We start from the raw sequence: 8811 nt of genomic DNA, 5'->3' as shown, positions 1-8811 counted from the left end.
CTTCTCAGGTCTCCAGCCTACACTCCACACACTCTCTTCTCGGCACCCATACCCACACCCACAGCTTCAGGTCTCTCCACGCCGGTGCCTCATGCTCCCACCTTGAGCCTGCTCCTCCTTCTCAACCTCCAGGCCCAGGCAGAAAGTGCCCACTAGGTATCTCCATATGGATACCTCAGGCACCTGCAAACTCACTGTCTGTGACTGAACTCATTATGGCCCCGAATCTCAGTGAGTTTCCATGGTCCACCCAGCAGAAACCAGAGTGTGATCCCTGACTCCGCCGCCCCCCAACGTCCATCAGCCATGTGCTTGTGCTAATAAATATGGCCCCAGTACAGCTACTTCTCTGACATCATTTCACTTGTTTCCACAATCCAGGACCTCTCCTCTCCTAGACTCTGGCAACAACTTCATCACTTGTCAGCCTAGAACACTTCACTCACTCCTGCTTGCCTAGCTCTTCCTCATCCTTCGGGTTTCTCCTTAAAGGTTACTTCCTTTAAAAAGCCTTCCTCCACCATGCACGGAGTGTTTCTAGTTGACTTAACCAGCAATCTGTACTTGCTAAGAGGTCCTGTACCTCTACTGAGGTCCACTGCTAAACTCTTAAGTTCGTTCTAGGAGGTCAGGGACTGAGTTTCTTCTGTTTACCACTGTCTTGAGCAGCTAAGAGCAGAATAAAGACCAGGAGCTGAATATGCCTGTTGTACGTTGCCAAAAACCTTACGTGGTTTGCAAAGTCACACTTAGCTCCTTAACTCACATTTCCCCAGACACAGCGCTTCTACAAAACATCTGCTCCTCTGTTTCCTTTTGGGATGGCACCCACAGCAGGACCACACTTTGGACAGTGGGGAGAAACTATGGAAAGCGTTTCAAAATTCTGACAGCAATTTAAATAGAAGCCTGGCTGGATTCACGTGGGTAGCCGTCTTCGGTGCTGGGCATCCTCAGCTGAATACTCCTGTTTGGGAGTTGGCTGGGAAGTAGTGGGAGTTGGGGAAGAAAGGGCCAATACATTTCACAAGGAGCACCACCGCCTGCATGAAAGGCTTGCTTGGAGTGGTTGGGAGTGGAGGAACAGTGGGGCTTTTTCTAACCCGTGTGGGACCCCAGAGTATTCATACCCCAGGCTTCCCCTTTTCTATGTGGGCAGAATAAAGATCAACGCTCCCTTTACATTTCCCCACGTTGTCACTGTGAGCACCTACACAAAGGGAGGCTGGCGTCTCAGCTGAGTGCTCCACACTCCGTCCTGCTCGGTGCAAACACATAATCAGAAGTGCTGTGTGAACGCGTGGATTTCACTGGTTCAGAATAGCTTCAGTGTTTTAGTAAACCTAGCTGACTTCATTTCCCTTCACCCTGAATTACTCTAAAATAAAAAGTATGTGTGTGTTTGTGCGTCTGAGCAGGCGTGCGTGTGTTATATAATGTTTGAATAAGTACTAACACTATTCTGACAACGTTCCCCCACAAAACACCATTTTTTCCCAATTATAAAATACATGCTCTTTGTGAAAAATCTGGAAATACACAAAGCTGTAAAAGAAATAATCACAAGCAACAATTATTTGGTCTATTTCTTATCAGGTTTCTTTCTATGCACATAAGTTTAAAATCCTGTGGGCTTCCCCCCGCCACCCTTAACGTAATATCCTATTATCTTTCGTTATTAAAGAAACTTATTTTTTCCTCTTTTTATTCAAATATTACAGCTTCATTGGAGAAAATGCTGAAAAGGAAAAAGGAAATTAAAATCATTTGCAATTACCATCCAGAGGCAATGTTAATAGTTTGTTATTTGTCTTTTCAATTTCTTTTCTAGGTATATATTTTGGGGAAAAGATTATTCAATGCACCAGGATATTCCTTTATTGGATGCAGCATGGCTTATGTGAGCATCTCCTTTTGTTGAGCATTAAGGTTACTTTTGATAAATTCTGGTATGATAAGTGTTCTTCACAATAGCACTTTACATTTTTTTTTTCCTCAGAAAAATTATTTCTACAATTAATTTCATACATTCAATTCTTAAGAGAGAAAACAGAAATGAAGGAACGGGGAAAAAGCAATACATAATTTTTGCTTAAGAGTCCATCGCCATTTTAAATACATCTGTTCTTCAAACAGAAGAGAACTCTTACATAGAGGAATGGGGACAAAACTATTCTAAAATGCCGGACATATATTTTAAAATATAATTTAAATATAATTTTAAAAGGAGCAGTTGATTTCAAATTTTTGGAAGACAAAATCCAGAGCCAAATCTTCTGTGAGTCTGAGCAACAGCTTAAAATAATTTTGCATCCACATGTCAGAACATCTACCACACTTAAAATGAAAAAGAAAACCCAAACAAACAAAAAACAACAGAAAAACAAAACAAAAAAACTGGCCAGAAGAAATAAACAAAAAGGTGCTACTTCTGAAGCGATACCCAAGGAATATACAATAAAAAAGTGTTGGGTCAGTGATAAGGGCACAGACATCATTACATGTTTAAGGAAAACAACAAGAACAGTGTTAAAAGAAAACAACAACCCTCAGATGACATCTACACAAGCATGCCAGAAATCCTCCTGTCCTAGTCTATGACCTGGTAGAGCCTGGAAAGGCAGGAAGGATGTGGTCTAGACACTTACGCTATGATTATTTCGAAGAGATCCATCACCCCGCTCAGAGATCAGGCTTGGAGCCTGGTGTGTGTCTTTTATTTTTATGTAACCCAAGTACAAATGACTAAACAAAAGGGAAATCATATGTTAAAAAAAAAAAAGTCAGCTACCCCTCTGGGGCCTATCTTCATAGAAAATATAATCAGTGGGTCCTAGGGATTTCATCATTTCTTCAAAAAATATCCTTTGTGTATTATCATAATTTACAAATCATCTTTACCACCAATACCTCATTTGGTAACAACCTCATATAGCTGAGAAGGGCAGGCATTATCACCACTTTATAGATGAAAAAAACTAAGGCTCAGATATTAAGTGATTTTCCCAAAGCCACATTACTAGAAAGCGATGGAGTAATCGCAAAGCTAGGCCCTCTCCTAGTCTAATGCTCATCCCAGGCCACACCATGTTCACCGGTCCAGATTTTCCAGAGGAAAGAAGCACTTCAGTATCCTCTCAAAGGGCTGGATGGTGCTCCTTCCAACCTGGGCCCTGGCAGGCACTGGAGCAAGGACAAGGGAAAAAGTGTTCGCAGGTGTTCACCTCAGATTTTGCCTGAGTTGCTGTAACAAAATTGTTCAATTATTAGGGAGGAGGTGAACAGAAAACATGTATCTGAGTTTATACATTAACTGCATTTAATATTCTTGAGAATTTCATACATGACGAAATAGACTCAAAGGTTAAGTGACTAGTTGGGCCAAGGGAACTTACTGAATTTTGCCCACGAAATCTGAGTGGATCTCATCATTCCTTCATTTCAATGACAGTAATACATCTGGGTGGTGACAGAGTCACAGAACCTGGCTGTTAAGGGCTTGAAATCTTTCAGTGGGACGTGTGGGTAGATTTGAGATGGGGTAGAGTACGGGAAGGAGGTATCTCTGATCCCCAGTCTGGCTTGGAAATGAGTTCCTTTCTTCATCATAGGCTTCATGCTGAGGCTTCAGTAGGGCTTTGGTTTGGAGAAAACCTTCTAGGTTCAGGCCTGAGCTGCTGCTTTATTAGGGCCTTTACCTTCCCTGAAAGCTTACTGAACAGGATTTTCCAAACCTCCCTTGCACACTGCAGTTCCTTCAGTGCTCACATCCCTGCTGTGAGTGCAAGCAACACACGAATCTGCCCTACCTCTCTCTGTAGGAACTGAATCACACCAAAAGGCAAGCAAGCCCGAACGCAAAGAGCAATGTAATCCAGCTTGCCCCACTAATGTTTAACCTCCAGAAGTATAAAAATGGATTTATACCAAGTGACAGAACAAGGCAGAACTCAGGGACCTGGATCAGCCAGGGTCATGACCTCGGCCTTCAACTATGTCATTAAATCGGAAAGGTGTCCAACCACGATCGTGAATGAGAAGACCCCCGCAAGAGCTGCAGGGACGCTACCGTCCAGGGCTGCTGTGCTGGACCCATGGAGGCTCCTCCAGCTCACGCCGTGCTGAAGTCAGGACAGGCAAAGGCGCCACTCAACGAAAGCACCGTGCCAGGGACAGCGGGAGGCTCAGCTTCAAACTCACGGTGGTCTTCTGGGAAGCAGGCTGGGGTGGGAGCGTGAAAGGTTTCAGACTGACCACCAGTAATGCTGGGCAGTAGGGCCTGACTCAAAGAACGGTCACACAGCTGCTTGCAGGTCACACGCCCCCAGCCATGATCAGGGCTCCAAGCCTGCGGCATCCTTTTATGTACCCACAGCAACCACCAGCACTGCTTTCTTAGATGACAAATAACAATGAAGGGTCAAATAAGCTCCTCTGAAGGGAGACAGCTTGGTCATCCACAAAGGCAGAATTCTTCCCTCCCACCCGAGCCCCCGAGTCGGCTCCTGGCCAGTGCAGCACTGAGAGGCGGGGTGCGAGGAAAAAGTGCTCTGGAGTGGAAACTGGAAAACACGCGTCTCCTCCTCCGTCTGCCGCGGACCAGCTCCCTTAAACTGGGCAGGCAACCCTCCTTGTCTGGGCTGTGATTCCTTATTTATAATAAAATGACGGGGGAGCAGGTATCACCATGGTCCTTTGACATCAAATCTTCAGTGTTTTCTGGATGCCATGAAATTACCTAAAGAAGCTTGCTTGCTACAAATGTAAAGGGTGGAGTGGGCTCCTAGGGAAACTTTAAGTTCAAAATGAAAGAAAAGGAGGAAAAGAAAGAAATGAAAGCAGGAGAGTCACACCAACTTGAAACTCTCTTTGGTCATAAGAATAGCAAAGCAATGAGTTCAGATAGTTTAGGAGGAAAAGAAAAGTACAAACTGCAAAACAGGAAATCCATTCTTGGCTGGCTGTCAAAGAGCCATGAGTCGGTGAAAATTTAGGTCCATTTTCATTTTTAATTTCTTAAATCTAATACTGTCCCCAAGTTACTGAAGTATTGAGATGCCCACTACTAAAATACACGATGTTGTCCCCGTTCCAGGCTCCTTAACCACTTGACTGTTCCGTCCCATTTCTGACAGGGAATGGTCCAAGGAGCTGCCGGTTCTGGTCTGTCCCTGTGCCCCTCTACCTGCTCAGCATCACGACTATGTGTTCATGGACAATGGTGAAACACGGCCTTGATCTCTAGTTCTATGTGTACCAACCTTACCTCCCAGTAGCCTTCCAGCTCGTGAATTTGCAGGGACCCAATACCCACTTCTTTTTCTCCTCCTCCAGTGGCTACAGCAAGCACTGAGATGTTTATTGGATCGTTAAGAAATGTACTTACCAGATTCCTCAGTCATCTCAAACTACACAACCAGGTTGATCCATCCAAGCTAAATTTGGAAGTACAAAATCAGTTTTCAAAAAGGTCTTATCTAGAGATAGAAATGAGCTTATTTAACAAACACCAAAACCAGGTTTCCATAGAAAGCAGAAAAATAATTTATTCCAACAGATGGCAGAAATAAGAAATTCAACCCGAAAATACTTTGGTATAATTCTGTGGGTCAGATTTTCCCTGGAAAACATGTTCTCCTACTGACTGCCCCACTGCAGACGTATTGTCATGTAACAGTCTTTTAAACACTCCGCTGATTCTCATGTTGTGAGCAGGCAGGAGCCATCTTCAAATCCATCAGTTCCAAGGAGAGAGTAACATTATTTCTCAGAAGACCAGCACTTTCCATCTCGGAAGAGTACACAGATTTTACAGAGGCAGCACAGTTTGGCTTAAAGAGGCACATCACTCAAAGCGTAAAAAAGGTGACAGGAAAAAATACTGCATTGGAGAAAAGGATATTCAAATGTGGGTGGATGTTTAAGGCAGTTGATGGCCACAGTGGGCACGTCAAGGAGGTGGTCTGGGTATGGAGGTGATTTTACATCTAGAGGAGTTCTCTCCGTGACCTGCAAAACAAAACCGTTCCAGTAACTGGGCCTTTCCAACATCCTCAGGAGAGCAAAAGGGTGATACCGAGAAAGTCAACCAGGCTAATCCCTTCAAATGTTGTATTGGCCAAAAGGTCTGTTCCTGTTTTTCTGTAATATGGTGTGGAAAAATCCAAACAAACTTTTTGGCCAACCCCATATACAGGTGCTCCATAAATGCCTGAATGAAAGTGCGCTTAGTTAAAACACAAGGTTCCGGCAGGGCTGTGACAAGAAGTCCAGTTACCAAGGACAACGCTTAACCAAGGAGCCCAAGTCCTGGTTGACAGTGCTGTAGAAAACTGGAAGAGTGGAGCGGACTGAAACCAATCGCACCGGGGTCTGGCAGGCTCACTTGGCCTTCAAGAGCCTGCATTTGCACTTCTCTGACAACAAGGAAGCCAGGCTCCCACAGGCGGGCCGGCTTTTCCCTATGTCAAACTCCTCAACAGCAGGCTGCTTGGTACTTGAGATGGCTCACCATTCTCGCCACCCCAAGTGTAGGTGACAAAGGATAATTTTTCTAGAAGTTTAAAGCTGCAACACCACCTTTGCAGAGCTAGCAAGCATTTAAAATAGGTATCTTCACATAGTGGTCTCATGAACTCCTTCACGTAAAGCTGATTTTATAATGTTTTATAAATAAAGTCACATATGCTTACTTTTGAAATTAAAAAAAAAAAGAAAATTAAACAAATAGTGTCTTTAAGAGGTAATTTCCACACAAGCACTGAGTTAGTGGGAAAACAAGCTGTTTATTTAGATAAACCTAAAACAAGAGGTTTATTTAGGTGCAGGTGGAGTGAGGGGCTAGTTAAAATTCAGATGAGGTGTGGTTGTGGCGGGCAAATCTGACAAAGATTGAAGGCTGAAAAACCCATAGGTAGACCAGATGGGCTCTTGAGATTTTCCAAACCAGTGGGCACATCCAGGAGAGTCCACAGTGCTGGGTGATTAAACAGTAGGTTTCCCAAGGCCCCGGGGCCAAGGTGCCGGGAAGCAGATATGAGACTGCTGCTGAGTCTTCCTGGAGCACACTGGGTAGGCCAGCTGTCCTGGAGGGTGGCCCGCTGGGGCAGGACACTGAAAACCGTTAGCTGAAGATGTAACTAGAGGGCTTTTTTTTTTTCACCATGTATTAACGAAAACAACCAGAGCAGGCCAGGTAGGGGTAATGGCCAGAGCTACCAGTTTCTTCCTCGGGTTCATAAAACCTTGGGTGCGTGCTCGGCCACCCAGTAGGTCCGACTCTGCAAACCCATGAACTGTAGCCAGCCAGGCTCCTTTGTCCCTGTGACTTCCCAGACAAGAACACTGGAGTGGGTTGCCATTTCCTTCTCCAGGGGATCTTGCTGATTCAGGGATTGAACCCGGGTCTCCTGCACTGGGCAGGTGGATTCTTTACCGCTGAGTCATGAGGGAAGCCCTTCGGAAAAACTTTCCTCTAATCTGATATAATTTTCTCTTCTCCTCCTTAAGCCAGCGGAACAGCCCTCTTCATAGATCTGAGTTCCAGGCAGAATTCTTCTTGAGTTCCAGGCAAATATTCTTCTTGAGAATATCTGAAGTAGCGAAATCAGATTGCGTGTGTTAATTTCTATGAAGCGCATACTGTGAGACTTCCTCATTGTTTAGACCCTTCTGGGCAAATGAACAACCACAAAAAAGGAAAACGACTATTCACTTTTGAAAAACCACATAGAGAGGGGATGATTTTCCCTCAAGCTCAGCGATACCAGTTTAAGATCAATGTGAGTGAGCGTTATGTTCAGTGGCACAGACTTGTGGTCTGATTTTGGAGTGACTTAAAGAAGCATATATTCTAATCGTCTCTCTGATATGAAATAGCCATTTTGAGGAACTCGACCAAAGGGTCCATGTTCTCATTTTGTAAAATAAAGGAATCACAAGGCTACTTTCAGCCAAGATTGAGAATGAAGACAATAGAAAAATATTAAGGCTAGAACCAAGAAATCTGTTCAGAGAAGAATGAGTGAATATATTTTTTTAAACAAAGAACAGATATCATTTTTATATTTCAGATAAATTCACAAAATAATTCCTTCCTTACTATAATGTGTAATGTATATATTTATTGTAGGAGATTGACTACAAGAGGGATTTAATCAAACTAAAGGCATGAGTGCTTCACAATTCAAGGCAATGCACTGAATGGACGGCAAAACCGCCAGAGGCAAATACACTTAGGACAGAAGAGATCACTGTGAAGCCACTGTGGCCAGGAAACACAGTGCAAGGATCTGCAAGCTGGACATTCAAAGAGAAAACATCAGAAAGAATGAAGAGAATGGGTGAGTGGGGACAAGACACCAGGACAATGCTCACCGAATCGTGTGTTTACTAACTTGCCTTCTGAATTAGTGAAGGGCATAGTAAGAGGCAGGAAAAGCTAAGGAAAGTTAATTAGCTTGAGAACACAAAAACAGTGTGGCTAGAACCAGTAGGTCACTGAGGAAAGTTGTGAAAAGAGAGGCTGCGAAGGTGGTTTGAGGGCAGATGTGGCAGGCCTCAACCGCTGAGTGAGAAAATGGGACAGAATGTGCAGATCAATCATTCTTATCTTCTGTGGTGCATGGGACCTTCGGTGACCCTGACAAGCTGTGCTTACAACATGTAACATACAGCATTCCAAACAGCATGTACCCATGAGAATCAGGGACCTCATGATTTACAAAAAAGCTGTACGGTAGCTCATACAGAACTACTGAGTTTCTGGGGCAAGCAGTGATGTGTTCCAGGAAGTGCTGTATCAGGAAGATA

At 44.0% G+C, this 8811-nt stretch overlaps 1 protein-coding gene across 2 annotated transcripts in view; it reads right to left on the bottom strand.

Annotated features, from left to right (window-relative positions):
- Window positions 1–5520: 5520 nt before the first annotated feature.
- The window catches only part of ATP6V0E1 (ATPase H+ transporting V0 subunit e1), a 28022-nt gene continuing 24731 nt past the window's right edge, over window positions 5521–8811 (bottom strand). For both annotated transcript variants that reach the window (XR_008201182.1, XM_052659162.1), the window contains one exon: window positions 5521–6009. The gene's annotated coding sequence lies outside the window, so the exon portion shown is untranslated. The remainder of the gene's footprint in view (window positions 6010–8811) is intronic.

This window comes from Budorcas taxicolor, chromosome 20 (assembly GCF_023091745.1).
Source record: "Budorcas taxicolor isolate Tak-1 chromosome 20, Takin1.1, whole genome shotgun sequence".
Classification (NCBI taxonomy): domain Eukaryota; kingdom Metazoa; phylum Chordata; class Mammalia; order Artiodactyla; family Bovidae; genus Budorcas; species Budorcas taxicolor.
The sequence above is the reverse complement of the archived record's forward strand: the minus strand, read 5'-3'. Positions and strand labels throughout refer to the sequence as shown.